Source organism: Scardinius erythrophthalmus (genome assembly GCF_964197995.2).
Source record: "Scardinius erythrophthalmus genome assembly, chromosome: 2".
NCBI lineage: Eukaryota > Metazoa > Chordata > Actinopteri > Cypriniformes > Leuciscidae > Scardinius > Scardinius erythrophthalmus.
In genome coordinates, this window is record NC_138222.1 from 24,427,936 (window position 1) to 24,452,942 (window position 25,007).

At 38.1% G+C, this 25,007-nt stretch overlaps 1 long non-coding RNA gene across 1 annotated transcript; it reads right to left on the minus strand.

The window, feature by feature from the left end:
- Positions 1 to 3,689: 3,689 nt before the first annotated feature.
- On the minus strand, positions 3,690 to 5,275 carry LOC308687428. Its single transcript, XR_014029743.1, has 3 exons — positions 4,913 to 5,275; positions 4,363 to 4,645; positions 3,690 to 4,179 (listed from the first exon to the last, which is right to left on the minus strand). It is a non-coding gene; the product is annotated as an uncharacterized lncRNA (long non-coding RNA).
- Positions 5,276 to 25,007: the final 19,732 nt, after the last annotated feature.

Genomic DNA, 25,007 nt, shown 5'->3' on the forward strand with positions numbered 1-25,007 from the left:
TTCGGCTGTAGAGCAAAATGCATAGAACACTTTGTGAGAAACGCTCTGCAAAAGTTTGGCTCACCAGCATAGCTCTCAGGAACAGGTAGTCGTGGTTCTGGACGATCTCTGACGTCTGGCACGACGGGGGGAACAGGCGGTGTGGGCGGCACAGTGGGAGGGCTCAGCAGTTGGATTTGCTGAGTGAGCCCGGACACCTGTGTCACGAGCGCTTGAACCGCGCGTCCGGTGTTAGAGATACTCTCCTGTTGCTGATCCATCCTGGCGATACTGTGGTCCACAAAATCCTTGAAGGACTCCGCGCTCGCTGCTTCCATGGTGGTCAGATCGTTCTGTAACGACAAACTGATAGGAAACAAGTGCGAGTGCACAATAAGTTTATTTTGTAATAAACACTCAGGGTAAATGACAGATACAGTATTCTTCTTGATGAGATCGTCAGTGCACAGCCAACAGGAGATCGCCAGGAACACAGCAAACAGGAGAGCGTGACACAGGGGCTGAGACAGGCGATCCTCAGTGAGTGGGTGAGTGAAGAATCCGTAGTGAGATCGACCGTGAAGAATCCGTGGTGACATCGACAATGAAGAATCCGTGGTGAGATCGACAATGAAGAATCCGTGGTGAGATCAGCAGTGAGGAATCCAATCCAGCACAGTGCAGGCGAAACACGAGGAAAACAAACAGGAGCAGGCACGCATACGGGGATTCATCAACAACGATCTGACAAACATGGGATGAAAGACAGGGCATTAAATAGGCTGTGATAATTACAATCAGCTGTCGCAGATCAGGGTGATAGGGAGATCAGTGACAACGCCCACATGAAACAATGAATGAACTGAGACACACCCACACACTCACACACACACACGTAAACACACAGACTAGAATGAGACAGCGGATCTACCAACCGTGACATAAGTATAATGTTATGTTCATTTAAAGAAAACTTACAAGTATACTTGGAGTATAAACTACTAAACTAGTAGTTTACTGAGAGTGTGTACTTTCATAAACTAAAAAATGTACTAGTATTAAAATAGTAAACTACTAGTATACTTATAAGTTCACTTGTATTACAGATGCATTACAAATGAGAAACCTTGTTGTGTACTTAAAGTTTACTACTGTTACACTTATAGTACACTTAAACGTATACTTTTATTTACTAAAAGTGGGCCAATTTAGTCCCAAGCAGTATTGAAATAGTACACTTACAAATTTACTACAAGTACACATTGATTTACTTACTACATAAAGTATACTTAAAAATATACTTGAACATTAAGTTGATACTTCATAAAATGAACTTGAAGTATACTTCTTTTTCGTAAGGGTAAGCTGAATGGCTGATGCTGTGGAACAGAAATAAGAGCAACTATATGGACAAATATTTATGTAGACGTTATTGACTAATATCCTTGCTGACTGTAGTGCCTAATAACATTCTTATCTCCAACAGGATCATGGATTCATGATCAAAGCATTGTTCATTGATCCAGTGTCAACAGACTCACCTGAAAAACATCTATGCTGGGACACTCAACATGAGCAAGAGGCACACTGCATCAAAAGTGCAGTTTTCTTCACTTTTCATTTTCTTTATTTTATTTTCTTCCTGAACTCTGTGCTGAAGGTCTTTCTTATTTGCAGTTGCTTTTTACTGTTGTAGGAAAACCCATGTAAAGATAAGAATAACGATAAGGAGGCCTTCAAATACTTAAATATATGGCATGGTAGATATAATACTCCATCTCCATGTCCTATTTTAAAAATACAATAAAGAAGTAAGAGAAGTAAGCATACGGCATCCACATGACTCTTGTGCTATCATATATAAAGTCTTTTATCAAGGGTTGTTTTTTAAATCAATGTTGATCCAATGGAAAAGAGAGAAAAGAATGTCAGTCTGCAATATGTTCATGTAATTGCAGCACAGAGAATCAGCCAAACTGATGTCAGAGGCATGTCCATATCAAATGGTTTGCCACGCTGGCCAACAATCATCTTCAATCTTGTGGTGATTCAAAGCTTTCTGCATGAGAATTTTAATGAAGAACTCAAATAGTCAGAGATGTACATATAGAGATTCCTACATATAGTGGCCCCAAAAAGAAACAATTAACATAAAATTGTATACAACACAGAAAATACTTACTGCACTACTGCTTTTTGGAGCATCTATCTAATAATGAACTCAAATGTACATTCATGCACAACATTCTGTGCAACTGTCACAGTCTGTCACATTTATTTTTCCACATTCCTCCCTTGTATCACTACGTGACAACTCAACACACACAGGAAAATTATTAACACTCATCAGTCCAGTGCAGTGCGTCAGTGTCTTTCGCTGTCATCAGTGTTTGCATAGAGTCCAAAAGTCTGACACAATTGAAAATCAGATTATTTATTTTTTACAAAATTTTTACAAAAAGGAAAGTTATTTCAGGGGAAGATGAAGTCATTACATTTTGATACAAAATTAGGAGACAACCCCTTTTTTGATTTGGAATAACATAAATGGATGAATCATTCACGATAAGACCAGGAATGCACATTAATACAGTAAATAAGATCAGTTTTCATGTTGAATTTAAAGTGGATAATCATAATGCCTGAATTAATAGTTACTTCAACATGAACTCATGATTAGTGAAGATATGAACTAATCATGAACAAATGAAGAGCTAACCTTAACTATGACAGGAGTCATAAGAATTCATACATGAATAACAGCAGCCTTAACTACAGGTTAGTACATGTGTTTGATAGCTAATGCATTAATTAGGAGTAAACAAAATCAATCAGGCTCCAAAAGCCATATCAGGCTCCACATATTTTGACTTTGAAATACATTTAAACAATTTATTACTGTCATAATTTAAACTATTGACACCAGCAGCTTCATCATAAACATTACTGAGAGGCACGGGATTAGTTTGTCATTAATTTCACTGATCCTCCTTATCAAACATAAAATACTAAATACACTAATAATTCATCTTAAAGGCCTTAATCTGTTTTGTGCAATTATTTTCCCCATCAAACTAAACCTACTATGACTTACAACAGTTCCTGAGGAATCGGTTCCCAAAAAAATAACCAAACAGGAAACATGAACACGGTCAGGGGAACGTTTGCTGGGATCAGTAGTTCACTCTCCATCCAGACAGAAGCTGTGATGATACTGTACCTCCGTTCTCTGACTTTTTGAAAAGCCACACAACATCACTTATCTGGGCTGAATACTAGTTGTAGTACATGTGTATTGAATAGTACGTTTATGATAAATTATGAGCTGAATTTGGTAAGTAGTTAACAATTAATTAATTATGATGTGCCCCCTCATGTAAAGTCATGACATTATGATGCATTACCAAGCCATTAGTTGATGTTATTAGTTAATAATTAGTTAATTATAATGTGCCCCTTCAAGTAAAGTCATGACACAGTCATGCATTAACAAGCCATGAGTTGATGTTAGTGTATGGTTAGTTAATCATGAGTTAGTAATGATGTGCCCCCTCAAGTAAAGTCATGACACAATGATGCATTTACAAATCATTAACTAAAATATGAATAAACATTTACAATAAGAGTGCCATCCTTATTCCTTTACACCCATGGTTAAAAAAAAACAAAAACAAAGATACAAATTATTTGTGGTTATTTTATTTTTATTTACAGTTTTTGCCCGTTGCTTGAATACATTTTGCAAAACTTCGCTCATTGTGCCAAAACTCTACACACAAGTAAACATGACACAACACTGGGAAATATACCATTCACATCTGTGTCAAATTGAAACTCTACTATCAAAACCTAAACTCTGCTATTAAAACCTAACATTCATTTGTCAAAATGTAACTCTGATGACAAAATGACACATACTTGCATCATATGCATACACTTTCAGAGCAGGTTGAACACACTAGTCTACTTTATACTAAACACTGCAGTCTTTGATTTTCACTGTTTATTCAGAAGGCATATTTTCAGGAGGCACATTTTCAAACAACCCAAAATTGTGCAAAAAAAAAAATAATTGTCCACATTTGCCCTTTGGCCAATTACATTACGACCCCTTTGTCTTGTTTTGCTCAGGTCGAATTCAGCTTCATCAATGAAAATGAATTCATGAGGCTGTGCAGCTCCATCCATGGCCAAGATTCTCTGTAACAAAAACAACAACATATTACTGTACTACAGTGCTACACATACAGAACCCTCACCCCATCACACAGGTACCCGTGTAGCTCTCCGAATGGATCCATGTGGTACTGATATGGTACATATTCAGCTGCTACTGGATTTCACCAATACTGTATTGTAAATGTATAGGACAGTTACACTTACCCGTACATATTCAGCTCGAAGTCCTTTGACCCTGACACGGTTCCTCTCAAATGGGAACCTGTAGAGCTGCTTCATGGTGATGTTGTGTTTTCCCAAGATGCGTCTGATGGTGGTGATGCTCACATGGTTTATGTTGTTGAACACTTGCCTGTCTGCAAGTATTTTCTGTCGTATCTGGTGGAGACGGATGGCATTGTCTGCCCTCACTAGGTCCACAACGGCAAGTTCCTGCTGTTGTGTGAACAGGCGTTGGCGTCCTCCCCCAGAAGGTCTTTTAGTCATTCTAGAGAAATACAACCACAAATTGTCCTCGGTTTGCTTCTTTTTCTTACAGTACTTTACTGTATATACTGTATCATCCACTGTACTGAAACATCTCAATATAAGTAATCATGGTATGTTTCACAAAAACTACCACTTTGGCTGCAAAAGGAGCATTAGCACCCTGCAATACCCTGTTGTTTTACATGATGTGGTAATGTGATATACTGTAGTACAGTGCTGTAAATACCATCTGAGTAGAGTAGAAGGTAGAGAGGTGAAGACATACCTGTTTTCTAGTCAGAATGTTCTTACAGATGCCACTGTGAAGCGGCTTAGATGTGGGTGGACTCTCTGCCCAGCTTCCCTCATAGTCAGGCCATAGTTGATGACATGGTCCACCAAAGTTGCTCTTCTATCATCAGAAATAGGGGTGGGTGCATGGCCTCTTTGACCTTGACCTTGTCCTCTTCGTCCTCCACGTCCTCCTCATCCTCCTCATCCTCCTCGCCCTCCTCATCCTCCTCGTCCTTCTCATCCTCCTCATCATCCTCGTCCTCCACATCTTCCTCTTGCTCTCCCTCCATCCATGCTTGCAAAGTTCTTGAAATGGCTAAACTGAGGGCTTTTTGTAGCTGGCTGATTGGTGTTCAGTTTTGCAAGTAAATGTCTTCATGTGTGTATTTGAGTGGTTGCAATTACCCGATGTGTTTTGTATTTTGGATACATGTGTTTTCCAAATGGCACCCTGAGATTTCATTTTTGAACGAAGTGTCTTATGTATGAAATAGAGTGTAGTATGCAGGACCAAGTGTGTTGCATAAAGGAGTAAGTGTGTTGCAGAATTGCAACTAGAGTGCAAAGCAGCGCTTTTGTTTAAGGTATGGGTACATGTGTTTGAGGTATGGTAACAAAAGCTTCAAGTTGTGTTACTTTAGTCTAAGCATGGGTCTATAGTGTTCAAGCAACGGGCAAAAACTGTATATAATTAAACATTTATGGACTTAAAAGAAAGCCCAAACATACCTGTAAAGACACACATAAGGCACATTTACATGTAAAATATGGCACGTCCATAAGCTAATGCTAATCGAAGCATATACATTAAACGACAAATAATACAGTTAATTACTGTACATAACTTCCTGAAAACTCCTAATACATCCTACATGCAACATGTCTTTAATTATTAATTATGTTTACCAAAGCAGTGAACATTTATTAGATTAAAATGCCAGCATTACCGTAGCGAACACAACTAACGTGCTGAGAAAGCACTGAGTGGGCCACTATTGAGTGTCCCACCAGAAACAAATCCCACATACTGTAGTTCCGGGAAACGTATCTATTACTAAACATAGTTATAAATGAAGTATATGAAAAAAAATCTAATCAAATCAAATGTATTAGTGGTAGTTATTTTAGTCTGTTTTCAACGTTTGGTTTGATGGATCTGTGTAATAATGTCTAAATAATCACATACCAATTATTTGTCACAAAGCTGCAGATGGCAGATTATGATATTAGTTTAAACTATGGCAGTATTAAATCGGTGGCTCAATCGACTGGCGGAGGATATGCGCACAGTAAATATCACCACTGATGATGCCCTGGACCGAGCCAAGTGGCGAAAAGCATGCAAACAAGCGGACCCATACAAATATGGGATACACGCTAGGGCAGAGAGAGAGAGATGGCAGTATTACAGTTTATCTCGATTGTTTACACACATTTTCTGAAAGCATGCCTCATATTCTCAGAACTCTACACACAAATCAAAAAACACACACACAATGGGCAAAACCCCTCAATTCTCCTGCAAAATGAAACTTTACATTCAAAACAATGTTATTTCTTCTCAAAATGGTATTTTGTTTTCAAATGACACACACAAACCATCATATAAGAACCAGTTGAACACTGATGTGCTCAATGTAAAACACTATGATGAATGGAAAACACTTCTTCTCCATTCATCATAATGACTTAGGCCTTTTTTTGGTTCAGTGTTGCACTTACTACAGACATTACATACATAAGTGTGTTGTAAAATATTTGAGAATATTGTTTTTATACTCAGAACACACAAATACACGGTAACAAATATATTTTATTTTTCCCACAAAAACAATGTACACAGTGTACATCCCCAACGAACACAAAGTTGTAAACACAGTGGTCTACATACAAAACAACAGAAGAATTGACTGTATACAGTTACAGTAAAAATACAAAAAAAAATCCAATGTTGGCATCCATTGCTCCATTGAAGAGCTTGCCTGTTGCCCTTTTATGCTAAAGCTCTGATTGCTAATAAAAACTGTGTGACGGGTGTTTGCCCATGTGATGAGTCAGTGTGCATATTTGAATGGCAGTGTGTTCCCTGTGAAAACAAGAGATTTTCTGCATGAAAATTGTGCCAAAAGCAGAGAATTGTGTGTAGTGTTTTGAAAAAAGTGTGTTTTAGAACTGCAATTTGAGTGTAAAGCAGGAATTGTGCTTGTAGTTTACCAGAACTGGTTCAGGGGGTTGGTGAATGAGTTACATGTTGTGGTCATTGTGTCTCAAGTACCAGTATTTGTGTGTAAACAATTGAGAAAAACTGTAAATAATTTGTTTAATTCAAATTCAGATTACTTATTTATTCTTATGAAGCTGAATTGATTTTGTTTACCCCTAAATGTTAATTAATGCATTAACTATCAAACATATAGGCCCTACTAACATTTAGTTAAGGCTGCTGTTATACATGCATGAATCTTAATAACTCCTGTCTTAGTTAAGGTTAGCTCTTCATTTTGTTCATGATTAGTTCATATCTTCACTAATCATGAGTTCATGTTAAAGCAGAACTTGGTAACTTTTTTTAACTTAATAAAACTGTCTAGAAATCATTTGGATGGTTAAACAACCTGTTCTGGTGATATTGGTGACTTTCCCCGCTCCCCCCAGCGTTCCCAGACGGAAAACCAACCTTGCAACTTGGGGACTACCGTCCCGGAAAGATAGAAATTGGAAGTCTTGTGAGAAGCGAGAACGAGCGCGAAACACGAATTGCTTTACGGCAATTCGACATAAACACACACGCATGTATGATGTGTTACCAGATTACCCACCTCGGTAGACATAGCTCCACACGATACAGTTGGCTTGCTCCGATCAGAACAAACGCACATTAGCCATATACTGTCTATGACATGAGCAGCGGTAGAGAGGGGGAGGAGGCCGTCGCAAGTGAGTTTTTTTACGACCGTGTTGTGAAATATACGCCCCACAGCTGTAGGGGGAGCTCGTGGGGAAAACATGCGACAACAAAAGGGAAAATCAGAGAAGAAGTGACTAGAGTTCGCTAGAGTTGCCGAGTTCTGCTTTAAAGTAACTATTAATTTAGGCATTAGTACATGATTATTCATGTACCCTTATTGTAAAGTGTTACCCAATTTTATTATTTTTAAAATAAAATAAAATTCTCCCTGATACTTCACTTAACACTTTGACCCCTGACTGAGTTCAAATCCATAGATCTTGACTGAAAGTCCTACTGAATGATGTCATGATTTTAAGCAAAACTGCTTAAATTTGCTAGAGAATGTAGAGTATGGGATTGTTGATATAGAGCCTGACCAGTCTGTGACTTTTCCCCAGGCTGATTCTACATTACTGCTGTTGAATCAACACTTAAATTAACAAAAAGAACAGTTGGTAATACCGTTGGCTACTGAAGTTCTTCCCTCACAGTCATTCAGTGTTCGGCCTACGTTACATTTAGTGTGTGTTGCCCTGCCTGTCGAAGTATTACTTGTATTACCCTCATTAAACTTCGTATTGGAACTTTGTTCTTCATCTTCATCTACCTGTGACAGAAGACCAAACCTTTAACAATGGATTATGCAGCGCATTTAACTGCACTGGCTCAGAAGAGCAATGAATTTTTATTTTTTTTTATGGAGGGATTTTGCCGTCTTGCTGTCACCTGCCCTTACGACGACGAGACCCTGAAGTCACCGTTCTGGATTGCTGCACATAAAGTATCGTCAGACAACTGTGATGTATCTGCCACAATAAATGATTGAATTTCACCTGTGTCTCTGAGCATCCTTATTTCTTTTTGATCCTCACCATTTCCAGTTAAGGACATTTACACTTTCAAGATAAAAGGTTGGTAACTGTCATCAACTCTTTCCTCATTAGGTACAGTAACAGTCGGCTTAATAGTTTTCACATACACTTTTAGTTTGTGGTTCAATTCATTTCACATGTATTTGTATAGTGCTTTTCACAATAAATATCATTTTAAAGCAGCTTTACAGAAGAATGCATGTTTCTTCATTACAATTTAGAGTAATCTGTTACTGTGTCAAAGTAATGTCTATATGTCAAATGTACAGTTCTAAGATAATACAAATCATGCAGTTAGCCAATATCATGTATTCCTTTAGGCTGAAACAATGATCTCATGAAAGCAATTATCACAAGTTGTGATTATGATTACAATATATAGAACATTTGGCAGTGGTTCATGTTGATTCAGAGTTGGTGCCACCACAAGCAACATTACTTACCAGTTTTGGAAATGTTGTTTTGAATTTATTGCACCAGTGTTTTAGACTATGTTGTAGTGTGTGTGATTTTGAGGGCTTGTGTGTCCTGTCTGAGGGCAAAGTTTGGTTTTTCAGCAAGAGTGAATGGTTTTGAGTGTAGAGCTTCATTTTGACCTGAAAATAGGATGTTTGGGGAATTGGGTGAGACGTTATGGATTTGTGTTTACAGTTTTGGGAATACGAGGCATAGTTTCAAGAAATGTGTTTAAGCAATCGAGAAAAACTGTAGTGTAGCTGCGGTTCATAACATTTCAAGAAAAAACAACCATGTGCATTTGATCTGATATAACTGGAGATCAAGGTTATGAGATGTATTATGTGAATGCTTGGCTAAAGAGATGCGTCTTTAATCTAGATTTAAACTGGGAGAGTGTGTCTGAACATTATCAGGAAGGCTATTTCAGAGTTTAGGAGCAAAATGTGAAAACACTCTCCCTACTTTAGTGGACTTAGATATCCTAGGTACTACCAAAAGTCCAGAATAGCGTGATGGATTGTAGGGCCATAGAAGATTGGTTAAATACACAGAAACGTAACCATTTAGGCGGGCCTTATAGTAGCAACGAAACAGAACTTAATAGGTAACCAGAGATGATAACATTGGGGTTATATGATCATATTTTCTTGACCTAGTAAGACCTCTAGCAGCTGCATTTTGGACTAACTATAGTTTATTGAGGATGAAGGACAACCAGCTATAATGCATTACAGTAATCCATTTTAGATGTCATAAATGCATGAACTAGCTTTTCTGCATTAGAAACAGATAACATGTTCCATAGCTTAGTGATGTTTCTGAGGTGGAAGAAGGCTGTTTTTGTAACATTTGAACTATGATTTTCAAAAGACAAGTTGCTGTCTAAAATAACACCCAGGTCTTTAACTGTAGAGGATGAAGTAACAGTGCATCCTTCTAAATAAAAATTGTATTATAAGATATTCTGTGTACAGTAATAGCCTACCTCAGTCTTTTTTTAATTTAATAGAAGAAAATTACTGGTCATACAATATTTTATATCTTTAACAATCTCTGTCAACTTGGATAATTTTGTAATTTCATCTGGTTGTGATGAAATATATAACTGAGTATATTCGGCATAACAGTGGAAACTATTTTCACGTTTTATAATAATATTACCAGGAAGCAAAATGTATATTGAAAATAGCAGAGGGTGTAAAATTATCTGCCTATATGTTTCATAAACACAAAGAATAGCATACTTCATCAAATCATACATGAAACTCTCCTCTAACGATAAAGTAGAGCAAACCTCCTGAGCTTTACCAATCGACTTGAGCTGCAGTAGTAAAGAACAGACCTCTTTAAGGGAAGTAGCAATGCATTAAAATACACAGAATCTACTTCTGATACTCTAAACTGAGGTACTTAAGCAATGTGCTTACTCACGTCAAAAGTACTCTGGGACGGATCAACCAGTGGAGACATGGGACCTGGCCTTAGTGACCTGACCCGGGTTTGACTGCGCAGCTGAGCCAGCACCAACCTTCACTGCCTCCAGCTCAAGCTGTCACAGCTTCACCTGCTTGTCACCCTAAATTTCGAGCCAGCATATTTCCAAATGCAGTTCTAGCTCAGCTGACGCACTTGGGCTGTCTCTTGTGCCTCATACTGGAAATGGGCCAAGCTGATGCAAAAGCTGACTTTCAGTCGCGCCCCCTTTCCTGAATCAGGAGAGAGAATGGATCAAAGGGTGGCAAGTCGGCCTTAGCATCGGCGCCCCCCTCCGCCTCAACGTCATCAGCTCTACCGTCCTGCTTGTCCAACTAATTTACGGCAACGACATAACATTATGGCCTATACACCAAGGCCTACGTCTTTGCCATCCTCCATATCCAAAGTACTAGGGAGTACCAGGCACACACTTAACGACTAGCTAAAACATTCTAAGACTGAACTGAACACACTGAAAGACTGTTTCCAATGACTGGTGGGGGAAAAAATCGATTCTTAGATGCATCGCGATGCGGACGTGGACGATTCTGAATCGATTCACATATGTCCAAAAATCGATTTTCAAAAAAAAAAAATATATATATACTGTATATATATATATATATATATATACATACATTTAAAATAACGTAATATTGACGGAACGCAAAAGATGGAACTCTGAAGGGCGGAAGTGCAGTGGCCGGACCGTCTGTGGCATGCTCATAACAGAAACGCAATGATGGCTGAGCGCGAAATCCAAACACCCTCCTCGTTAAAAGCTGATGTGTGGAAATATTTTGGCTTCTATGAAGTTGAAGGGGGAAAGGAGCTGGACAAGAGCCACACTATTTGTAAGCTTTGTAGAATAAAACTAAAATATTTTGGAAACACGACAAATATGAGAAACCATATGACACGTTTCCACCCAGAGGAGGAAAAACCCCCGGCTGTACCGGTCGTTTCTGCCAAACAGAGGACTATCGAGCAAACAATATTGTCGAAGCTTCCACCCGGCTCGGAAAGGGCAAAGCGCATTACACAATCAATCGCAACTTTTATTGCCAAGGATTTGCGTCCATATTCAGTCGTTGAAAACCAGGGCTTTCGCGCTATGTTGCACACTTTGGAGCCGAGATACAACGTCCCATCTCGGAGATATTTTACAGACACAGCGATCCCCACACTCTACAACAAGACCAAAACTGAAGTCATGGAATCACTGAAGAAAGCGGGTAGGATAGCTGTAACATGTGATGCGTGGACATCCATTGCCACAGAATCTTATGTCACCGTAACTGCGCATTTTATTACAGATGAGTGGCAGCTAGCGTCTCATGTACTCCAGACAAGAGCAGTAAATGAGAGCCACACGGGTGCAAATATGGCTGAGCTGTTAAAGAATGTAGCAGAGGAATGGAAGATCACTAAAAAAGATTTAGTTTTAGTTACTGATAACGCATCCAATATGGCTGTTGCTGCTGAATTGTGTAATTTCCTGCACGTGAAGTGCTATGCCCACACGCTAAACCTGGCCTCTCAGCGTGCGCTCAAGTTGCCCACTGTGTCAAGGCTACTAGGAAGGGTGAGACGCATTTCTACGTATTTTCACCGCAGTACCACTGCAAAACACCAGCTTGAAGAGAAGCAGATTCTACTTGGTCTGCCGAAACACAAGCTGAAAACAGATGTGAGTACCAGGTGGAATAGTGCGTATGAGATGGTTGACAGGTTTCTGGAGCAACAGCCTGCAGTCTCTGCTGCCTTACTGTCTCCTCAGGTAAGGAGAGGAGAGTCTGACATCTGCACTCTCACTGAAGCAGACATCTCAAATGCAGAGGATATTATCAAGGCCCTAAAGCCAATGAACGATGCAACTATTCTCATGTCAGAGGAGAGCAGCCCCACCATCTGTTTGATTGCTCCTTTGCAAGCTCAACTCATCCAGGACACGAAGGACAGTATTGGAGAGTCATCAATGGTCCGGGAGATAAAGCAAGCCATTAGTGGGGACCTCAGCAAGAGATACAAAAGCGAGCAAGAGAGAAACACTCTTTTCACAGCTTCTGCTCTGGACCCGCGATTCAAGGGCCTGCCTTTTCTTTCTGAGGAGGAGAGAGGGGAGATGTATGGAAGAGTGATTGCTGAGGCTGCATCACTAGAGGTAATTTTGCTATTTTACTTCATGTAAAATGTCACTCTGGGCTTATGACTTATGATTTAATTATAATAATAATAATAACAACAACTTCTATAATAATACAAGGTCAATATATTGTATAGAACATTTGTGTTTTGACAATTTTGTTCAAAATGTTGTTCAGATTGAAGATAATGATTTAAAAATGTAAGGCTTTTGTGTTTACCTTTTCTTCTCATTGTGTTTAACAGCAAGAGGTGAGAGTTGAAGAGGAGGAAACCCCAGAGCACAACACATTGAGGGAAGAAGACACCCTGAGCACTGAGGAGGAGCAATACCAAAGCCTTTCTAAAAAAAGAAAGTCATCATCTTCTCTGCTAGAGAATCTGCTGGGGCAGACCTTTACTGATGCTAGAGTCCAGCAGCAGCCCATGTCTGCTTATGCCAGAGCTGATGAAGAAGTTACCAAGTACCGTAGTGCTCCATCACTCCCTCTCTCTGAGGACCCTCTTAGCTGGTGGAGTAAGAATCAGATGATGTTTCCTCTGATTTCCAAGTTGGCCAAAAGATACTTGTGTATTCCTGGCACCAGTGTCTCTGCAGAGAGAGTCTTTTCTACGGCAGGAGATATAGTAACAGCACAGCGGAGCACACTTGCATCTGAACATGTAGACCAGCTCTTGTTCTTACACAAGAACTTACACATTTAATCTAGCTAAGCACATTTGCACTGCCACACATTTGCACAAGTTCATTGTGGCCTATTTTGCTACTGCAAAATGTTTATTTTTGAAAGATTATATTGCACATAACAGGAGGATGTTTGTTTGAAGTCCATTTTATGTTACAGATTCAGAATATGCTGAAGTTTGTTATAATTTGTTATTGTTATATTATTAATTTACTTTAAGTATGCTGCTATTTCAGGCACACATTTATTTTCCTGTTGTTATTTGCAATGTTAATAAAATATATTGTACGTTAATTCTTTATGGGTCATTATTTGGTACTTTTAAAGCAAAGTATTTAGTCACACACAAAAAAAAAAGATTCAGATAATCGATAATCGATAATCGCTTTAGCATCGAATCGCTGCCCTCTGAATCGTAATCGAATCGAATCGTGAGGTGCCTACAGATTCCCACCCCTACCGACTGAATGCAACTGTCTCTGACTCGGCATGTTTGGACACGATCAGTCGTAAGTATCAAATTACATTCAGAATCGGCCTTACAGTCATTAAATGTGTCCCCGGCTTAAGAGTTTGTCTACTCACAGCAATCCGATAGTGGTCAGCTATCAACAACAATTCCTGCTTCCTACACAAGTTAATCTGTTAATAGTGTTGGATTTAAAAACAAAGTTCTGCAAACTAAACTTTGCCATAATGTTTAACCAGCAAATGAGCGTGTGGTAGATTTTTCCCTAAACCTAACAATCTGGGACGTCTCCAAATCGACAACCAATTGATCTTATTACCTGAGGCGTCTCCAAATCGACACCAATACCTTTATCTGGGGCGTCTCCAAATCGACACCCAATTCCCTAAACTGGGGCGTCTACTAATCGACACCCAATACCTTTATACTCTAGCTCTTGCGTCTTCAGTCGACAACTGGCCGAGGCTTACTCTAAGTAACTTGCTTCCCTAAACTAGCTTCCTTCCTACACTAGCTTCCTGCGCAGGAATAAATCAACAAACAGACCAGCCCGATCTCATCCCAAGGCGTCATATACTGACGCTCTTGACATTTCGTCTACATCGAACGCACATGGCACCCTTTAGCGTCAATATGAGACGCAGATAGATATGGGCCAGAGCGGTCCTAGCGGTCTAACCCTAACCCTACCCCAGACCTAAACCTACCCATAACCGAACAAAGCTCTGTGCGTGTCATATTGACGCTAAAGGGTGCCATGTGCGTTCGAAGTAGACGAAATGTCAAAAGCGTCAGTATATGACGCCCTAGGATGAGAATGCGTTGAACAGACCTGCAAATGCCCTTTAAATGCTTGAATCACGGCCAGGAGATCTTCCCGAGCAGTTCTCAGGGAATCTCTCCCAAGAAGCAAGGCCGGAGGATCTCAGACAAATTCCATTGAGAATCCCACCAGAAAATACGGATACAACAGTTTTTATAGAATCGAGAAAACAAATAAGACTAACGTGTCACCTTCAATATGATTGGTTCAATTGGTTCAAAAGCCCCAACCTTTTCCCTCTGTCACTGGCACAAGCAAACTCTGTTTTTCCCAAAGAGTTTGGAAACATTTAAAAGCATATAAATGTCATTCCTGCAAGAAAAACAAATGTTAGTTCATTAATTAAAGTTGATTAATTAAAATCCATCACAAGCGCTATGATACAACTCTGCACGAATACGATGCCAATACTCCAATAATGTAGCATCATTTGCCACCGCCATGCACACACACAAATTATCACAGATAATTACAGGGATATCTTATGATGGTCCCGGACAAGCCCCCGTTATATATTACGAGCCCCGACTTCATCTAGGTTTGAAAGGGGTAACATTTAATTTGTGATAATTATTTGTGGGATGGCAAGAGGCAAAACATAAACTGAAATAATGCCAAAAGAAGTGATTTTATTATACACATGATAAAATAAATATACAAGAGGTGAGAAGTAGTAATAATAATTGATAAGTAAAAAAGAGTATACATACAATAACAAATGACAACAATCAAAAATAAACCCAATGGGAAAGGGATGCGAGCGGCACCAACTTTATTTATATAGCACTTTTAAAGCTTCTTAGCACAAAGTGCTTCACAAAAGGCAAAAAGACAAGAAATATACTTATAAAATAATAATAAAAATTAAAAAAAAACCAAAAAAACAACGCAAAAATCTAAATACTTCACAAAGTAGTAAAAGCACATTTATACAAATACGTTTTTAAAAGAGACTTAAAAACAGACAAAGACTCCTTATCTCCATTGGCTAGCTGGAGTAAACTGAAAACTGGAGTAATATGATTGAAAGATCTAGTTTGAGTCAGTCATCTAGCAGCAGCATGTTGTACCAATTGAAGCCGTGATAAAATACTTTGATTTAAAGGGACAGTAAGTGGGATTTTCTCCCATCTAGTGGTGAAATTGTATTTTGCAATCAAATGAATAGTGCTCTCTAGTGCCTCGCATTTTCAAATGTGTGTTGCATCTACGGTAGCCATTATGTACCAAAAAGCTGACAGGATGTCCTCTAATAGCACTTCATCGAGTTTTCCTTCGGGTGAACTGGTTTGTTATTTCAAACAAACTATAACTTGACACAACGAACAAACGAATGTAACAGTTTTGAACAAACAAAACTTACAACCTTGTTTTTAGGGCCTTCTCTACTTTACTCAATAGTAGAGATACTACTTTGATACTATACCTTGAAATGTGCTGTTTTTTTTTTTGTTTTTTTTTGTTTTTGATGTGCACAAATAAATGACAGGTATAAGATTTTCTTCTTGCTGTTCCTTTTTTTTCTTCGTTCATGCATGTTACGAATGCATGAATGAATGAATGAATGAATGAATGAATGAATGAATGAAACATTTATGTATGACTTGAGCAATAAATAAATAAATGTATAAATTTTTAATACCACAGGGAAGAACTTATAGGCCTACTGTCATATAGATATTTTTATCTATTATTTTCTTATTTTTTTTGTCCATCCATTTAAAATTTAGGAAATCATTACTTTCTTCTGAAGAGATCACTTTACATAATGACATATTCAATTAAGGCTTTTTATTCATATATAAACATTGCTCAATTACCATTGCAAATCTCACCTAAATGTTTGCTCACTCAGTGTATGGGATAATTATTGGGATAATGTGATAATTATTGGGATAATTTTGTTATAATTGCACAAGATTACTATATTTTATGTAGCCTTATAATTTCACAGTAAATCTCCAAATTAATGTAGAAACATCATAAAGATATTTCAAATAATTTTTTAATGGCATATTTTTATGAATGAAGTGTTATTTGATTCTGATGTCACTGCTGCACTGTCACATGTGGATCCCACACGCGTCCCATTTTCTCACAACTCTTAACGCTCATTTAAGACTTTATTTAACTAATTTAAGACTGCTCTGATGAGGATACTCAAAGCGAAAGCGCAAAAGAGAAGTCGAGTCTGGCGCGCGTCGTGTCAGCATCACAGACAGCGCATTCTCTTTTGTATTTTCTCGCTTGCATGGTTAGAAGCATTTGCATGAAGAAGAACGTGATTATATAATGTAACGCTAGCCAAAGGATGACAGAAAAAAATGCTGCTTTAATTGCGTTAAATATTTTTAACGTGTTAAACTGAAAAACATTAATCGCACGCATTGCGTTGACAGAAGCACGGACATAACCGATGTGTTTATGTGAATGCGCGGCAAGACGGACTTTGTGACAATGTTTTCGAGTGTATTTGACTGTAAGCGCATCAATGAAAAATAGGCAGCTTTGTGTGGACGCATTGGGAATAAGGCACGGTAATAAAATCACACGCAAACGCAACCTCCGCAATTCAACGCCGAAAACTTATGATTTCCATTTTTATTATAAATTTGTGCGCATTGTTTGTTGTTATTAGAGACTTCCGACGATCCGAGATTGATGGTAAAAAAAATGTTTTTTTACACAGCACCCCTGCTCTCGCCAGAAGCACCCCAGGGTGCCGCGTCACCCCGCTGGGAAACGCTGGTCTATATAGGCTAATAAAAAAAAAAAAAAAAAAAAAGCCTGTAATTAGACCTTAACATTGACTTGCCTGTCGAGAAGAAAGCAGGAAACTTCAGCGTCTCTTTTGAAAGCTTTCTCCTGCATTAGCTATCCCGACATTATAATAATAACCCTTGTTTTTGTAATATCCGATCACGTTTCCTTTTACGGTCTTATTGTGGACTTTTTCGACAAAGATGACTCGTTATCCTGTGACTTAACCGTGCAGTGCAGCCTTTTAAACTTGCCGGGGCAGTGACAAGCGCCTCTCTCTGCTCTGCTCCTTTTCTGCTGGTTTCAGTCACGTGACGCGGGCTCTGAACGAAAACGCGTCGTGGAAATGCGTTGGCCTAGTACTTTTTGTCCCTCTCTGCTATTATAGTTTTTCAAGATGGCGGAAATACATGGAAGCCTCCGTGGACCTACCCGTCCTATGTATATAGGGACGTCCCGCGTGACGTCACGCCATTTGGAGCAGCCATTTTGACGGTATAGAAAATGCTAAACCGCCGGTGATAATACGAGGTCGTCGGGAAAATATTCACCTATTCTTCTATCATGCCTGCGGTGATGATTGAAAAATCCTTCCCTGCTGGCGTCCAAATCAAAGAGTTGCTGACCCATCCGGACTCGTGATACCGATAGCCTGCTAAGCTTTTGTATGCTTTTAATGAAGCTCCGGTGTAGCATGATGAGAAGTGAATAAGGTAACGTTAGCTGTAAATGTCACCGAACTCCATGTCAGGAAGTTTTTCTACACATTTAATGCCTGTAAAAAGAACTTGTGGTGCTTCATAAGGATCTATGATTCCTAATTCCTTTATCTTACTCTTGTATGTCTTTTTGTGTTGACATGACGTGAAGAGTTGCAGCCCAGCTGCGCTAGATAGTGGTCAGTGTTCGTCGAAACCAGTGACGGCGACGCTGCTGAAGTGTGTGAGAACAAATGAATAACATCAGTGCGAACCACGAACATTTATTTATTTGGATTAAATATTTAAATATTAAATTTTAATCGTTCTGTGTCATTTTTCAATGTCAATTATTTTCACTATTTACATGTTTATGGCCAAAATGCTATAATATTCTAAGTTGACTGTCGTTCTCCTCTACCCTGTGTAGCCTACATTAAATAGCCTACGTTAGCCTATTTAACATCGTTACAGGCACCTCGCGAGCATTCATTCATTCAACTATTTTAAAAGACTGGAATAAACACCAGCACACAAGCAATCTTTTTTTATAGTCAATTTAATTAAAAAATGTAAGCCCAACCGGTATAAAATGTCAGAAAGAGAAAAAAAAAACTGTTAATGGGAAGACGAGCATAGGACTGCTGCAGCTTAGTCGATAAATATATTTAGCCTATTTTTTATTCAGATTGCACAGTTGGAAAGAAAATATATTTATAGGAACATTTCAGGAGGCTCAAGATAATTAATAAAGTGACCACTATTCATTATTTTAATCAATTCGCAGCAATAAAACATGTGATAATCCGCATTCTCATGTATGTAGTGCGCTGAAGTATTCCGTCAAAATGGCTGACACGCGGCTAGGGGTCACGTGACTGGGAGATCCCTATAAAGATAATAAATTCTTCGTTTACGAGGATAAGTCAGATCATTGGCAGAGGTATTTGTACACCATTGAGGACATATTTATGAATAAAAATATTGATTTTTGATAATAAAATACCTAAAAAGTTACTTATTGTCCCTTGAAAACAGGGCATTAATCCAAACGAGATGAAATAAAAGCATAAATAAGCATCTCTGTGTCTTTAAAATTTTAAATCTATCTCAACTTGGGAATATTTCTTAACTGATAAAAACAAGATTGAACAGTCTTCCTAATATGATATTCAAAATTCAAATTAAACACCCAAAGTAAACACCCAGATTTTTTACTACCTGTTGAATATTGGGAAAGATGTAATTAAGAGCTGACTCAATCTTACTTTTATTAGAGCCCTGACCAAATATCACTACTTCACTTTTATTACTATTTAACTGCAAAAATTACAAGCCAACAAGTATTTTATGTCTCCTACACATGCCTTGAGGACATCTAAGCTTGACAGATCATTAGATCGCAGTGATAAATATAACTGCAAATCATCTGCATAGCAGTGAAAATGTATGTGATGTTTCCGAATTACAGATCCATGAGGTAACATATACATAAAAAAAAACTAAAAATAAAAAAATTGGCCCCAACAGGGAGCCCTGAGGAACACCACAGTGAATTGAAGAGGGAGAGGATAAATCAACTGATTCCAACTGATACCACATGTTCTATTTGACAAATAATAGCAAAACCAATCCAATCTGCGACACCCAATTTATAAATTAAAATGGAATGATCAACTGTATCAAAGGCTGCAGTTATATCTAAAACAGAGCATTTTTCAGCATTAACATGCATAACTCACCTACACTTACTATCCAAAATACCAAAAATACAGGGAGTGGCGCTCACTTCTAACTTCTAACACATCAAAGTCTGTCCGCTTTTCCCCAGTATATAGAGAAACCATCACCATCAAAATACCAGTAGAAAAGTAGTAAAGTACTGATATGCAAGAAAAGAATGACAATAGAAAGGCAACAAAGTCCTGATGAGATGCAAGATAAGACAAAACAGTAAAAAATTATCCCCTGAATAATAATAATAATAAAAAATAAAATAATGTAACAATCACAACATCGCCATGTCTGTTACTTTCTCAACAGAAAGTACCCGGATGACCTACTACTTTTCTGAGATTCTGAAGTGTGCATATGATGGACACTTGACTATCCCATGAGGCCACGGGAGAGAATTTGTGAAGGGCAGGGAAGCAACATAATTTTTGCTGGTAGGTCACATGTTAATGACAACATGATGGATGTATGTCCAGATTACAGCCATACACACACTCATACTATAATAGAACACACTTTTTTAGCAGTCGTGACGTAATTACTTCATCAAAATAAGTACCTACACAAGAGTGTGTGGTTTCAGATGCAGCGAAAGTGTATTTTTTTTGTGATTGTGTTTAAGTGACAACCTATGGATGCCCGTTTCTGACACGTTGAGTAAAAAAAAAAAAGATTCTTTAAGTCATAATAATGAGAAACTTTCTCATAATAATGACTTAACATCTCATAATAATGAGAAACGTTCTCGTAATAATGACTTAACATCTCCAAATAATGAGAAACTTTCTCGTAATTATGACTTAAACATCTCGTAATAATGAGAAACTTTCTTGTAATAATGAGAAACTTTCTCATAATAATGACTTAACATCTCATAATAATAAATAGGCCTACATTAAATAGACTTAACATCTTCATAAAATATATGGGTATGTGTGTTAATATAACACACATAACACACACACACACACACACACACACACACACACACACACACACACACACACACACACACACACACACACACACACACACACACACACACACACACACACACACACACACACACACACACATATATATATATGATATGGTGAACAATATAATATAATATAATATATTAATATAATAAAATATAATATAATAATAATATAACAAAAATAAACTAAATTAAATGTACTAAATGGCTAAATTTCACAGTGTTACTGGATGATGTGCTCCTGTAATGTCACTCTAAATCCACTTGAGGTCAGCAGAACCAAATGAAAAAATAGATGAAAATATTGTCAATGAGCAGCATAAACATTGTCAATGTCTATAATACAATTTTCATCTGGATCTTGTGAAGATATACAGTACTGTGCAAAAGTCTTAGGCATGTTAATACCCCCCCCCCCCCAAAAAAAAAAGGTTTTATGTGAGTTATTTATATCTTTTGCTGTAGTGTGTCAGTAGGAAATATCAGTTTTCATTTCCAAACTTTTTGCCATTGATTTTAATAATCCAGTGAGATTTCTGTATGCACAAGGAATCTGACAACAGCCAGGATGATCTGATCTCACCATCATCGAGTCTGTCTGTGATTACATGAAGAAACTGAGACAAACTAAACATGCCTAAGACTTTTGCACAGTACTGTATCTTATATAGCTTTTTACATCACACATTTTACGTCTTAAAATTAATTGTTTTGATTTTGTTGGGCATGATCTGGAGATGCACATACTTTCTGGGTATGTCTGGGTAAATCTCAGATAAAAATTAATTATGCTTTATGTTTAGTTATGTTTTTTAAATTATGAATTCATTTTTGAAAGATAGCAAACCATAAAGAGTTAATGAATGAATAGATACTCTCACAAATGCTTAGAGATTTTTAAGGAGTCAAGTTCTCAAAAAGTATAATTCTGGGGCACATTCTTCACCAGTAACTAGATGGGGCTGTTAATAACTGTAGTTAAATTATGAATCAAGACTGGGACAGAATAGAGTGAAATATGGTCTGCAAGAGCGAAGTTTCCTTCAACTCATCAACAGTTCTCTCTCTCTGTGTCTTGCTGTTTCTTTATTCATCAGTCTCTCTCTCTCTCTCTCTCTCTCTCTCTCTCTCTCTCTCTCTCTCTCTCTCTCTCTCTCTCTCTCTCTCTCTCTCTCTCTCTCTCTCTCTCTCTCTCTCTCTCTCTCTCTCTCTCTCTCTTCTGTCAAACAGAAGATTGTGCATAATTTAATTCACCCATTCTTCTTTGTTCCAATCTTTTTCCCTGTAGCACTGGCATTAATGAGGAGCTCAGGTGTCAGGGGAAAAGATGTGTGTCAGACATCGGGAGATACCACTGTGGAGACACAGGAGGGGGGCTCAGAGAAGTGTGGGTGAGGTGAGAAGTGCAGATAATTTAGTATTAAACACAGATTTTTTATTTTTAAAGGTTTTCAACATCAGACACAATCAAACATAAGGACAGAACAAATTACCTGTGCGCACCCACATACACACATTACCACACACACCTTTTCCCATTTAACAGGTGTTTGTTGCATATCCTGAGCACTTGTGGCCGTGGGGGGTGTCATTAGAGCCACTTGTTGCAATGGTGGGTGGCCAGGGCATGTGTGGAGATCCGGATGCCTATAAATGTCACAGAAGAAAGTCCTACTGTGCACAGAACTCATTTCCTGTTAACATCCAGCTCTCTCAAGTTCTGCATTATTGATAAAGGCCACACGTATGCTTGCAAACACACACACACACACACACACACACACACACACACACACACACACGCACGCACATATTTATGCAAACGATACCAAACTCTCTTGACAAGTAATTCACTGAGAAAATCAACAACTCTGATGAACTACCTGATCAGGAAACGTCTTAATATTTTAGAACCTGCAAAAAAAAAAAGGTTCTGGTAAATAGGCTAAAACTGATTGTCAAGCTGAGTCACTTCTTTTGAATGTGGACTTGATCAGTTTAAGAAATACAACATCATGAAGTTGGTATACCAATCAGTCATCTTATAGGCTTAAAGATACACATGGCAATATGGACAATAGTCATCAGCAGGCAGTGGATGGTGAGTTGGACAGTTGCTTGATACAGCAGCAGAGATCAAAGATCTTTCTTCATAGTGCGAGTGAATGAGGCAGTCAAGTTTACACTGTTTGAGAAAGGAAATTTTCAAATACATATGACTTTATTTTCGTATGATGAGATCAAAAGGAAGCTTTAGGAAAAATGTCCAAGCTGCTCCTTTCCAAACATTGATATTGGATCATTGCCAATTTCTGTAGAACATATATTGTAAACGGAATTTATCATTTGACAAATAAAAACATTTTAACAGATATACTTTAAGAAGCTATTCACACAGAACATGAACATGTTTGATTGTTGTGTTCACTTCTCGCATCTTTTGCAGCGTCTCACACTTGGAAAAGAGATTAGAACACCTCTTTGTAAAAAAACAACAACAACAACAACAACAAAAAACATTGTAATTCGAATGAAAGGCTGTTAATGCATCTGTTCAGACCATAGACTGTAAAAAATATGGACAAAGCGTCTGTGACGTCACCCATAGACTTTCTCAAGAACGGTTTTGAAGCCGTTTATGGGGGGTATGGGCGGCACCATCTTGGAAAATCTTGGGAAATCCTAACCCCGCCCACCTTCTGGCCAATCCATATATGGGTAAAGGACGCAGCATGCGTCTCTCAGCTCGCTCTGCTACTCCGGTTATCTCTGTGTATATTTTAGGCAACGAAATATGTAATAAAACACCTTACTAACTCTTTTCGTTTTCATTTAAAGAAATCTTAAACATTATAGCCACACAAATGTGGTTCAGGCAACGCGTATTGATTATGTTCACTGCATATAACGTTTGCCTATTTATAACAAAACGAAATATAAAACACAAACCTGCCTCTTTTCGTTTTAAATATAATATAAAAACATTAAACATTTTAATATGGTCCAGGCAATATGTGCATTTGTACTAAACAACAGATTTTGCAGTAAACAATATTACAGATCATCTTCGTTGTATTAAAATTTAAAATGACAACCCAGTCTCTTTTTGTTAAATTTCAGTTTAATCAATATTAGCTATTATAAAAGTATAAGTAAAAGGTACAAGAAGCTATACAAATAAAGCAAATAATTCAGTCAAACATCAGCGCTCTAGTCTAACCATACAACGGTAAAGTTAAATACTTATAAAGTTATGAAACTTCCCCTCAGCCAAAACGATTGGCCAGGGAACAAATTATAGATTCACAAGACCAAAAATCGCCCATTAGATACACACAAGACGAATTATATCTCATATTTAACCACTACAGAGATGCCAGAGTCAGCGGCAAACGTCAGAACGACTAGCCGAGGAAAGGCTGTTCCAGGCGGGGTACATGAACGCCGAGCGCCCGGTCATCGCTGGATCTCACAACTGGATAAAATTTTCATAAATCTTTAAATAAACCACAGATTTGAGCTTTAAACAACTACATTCTCGCCTGAAAAACTCTTAAAACAACATTTCATGATACAGAAACAGTAGTATTATATGTTGTCTTATGTCTTATGTTGTCATTCTCCTTGGCGCAGCCTATGCTCGTTATCAGCCGTCAATCAAGCTGTCAATCAAAGTTAACCACGCCCTTATTTGTCATACATTTTATATCTAAATACGATCTAAACTAACGAGTTAGAAAAAAAATTCACAGCCCTCATGGTTGTCAGGCACTCGGAACCTGTCGAAAAATACAATAAAAGTCCATGGGACCAACCTGTAAAAACATGAATTTATGCTGTGAAAATGGACATTTTAACATGGGGGCTATGGACATTTGCTCCCTTCTGGGACCTCGCCCTAGCGGATTTTCGATGTATTGCAGTTTTTCGCACTTCCGGGTAGGCTTCATTTTTCAGATTAGAATGTTGCCGCTTGGTTCAGACCAACACAGACATTCATATGTCATCAATGCCATGTTTTACCACCTTTACAGTT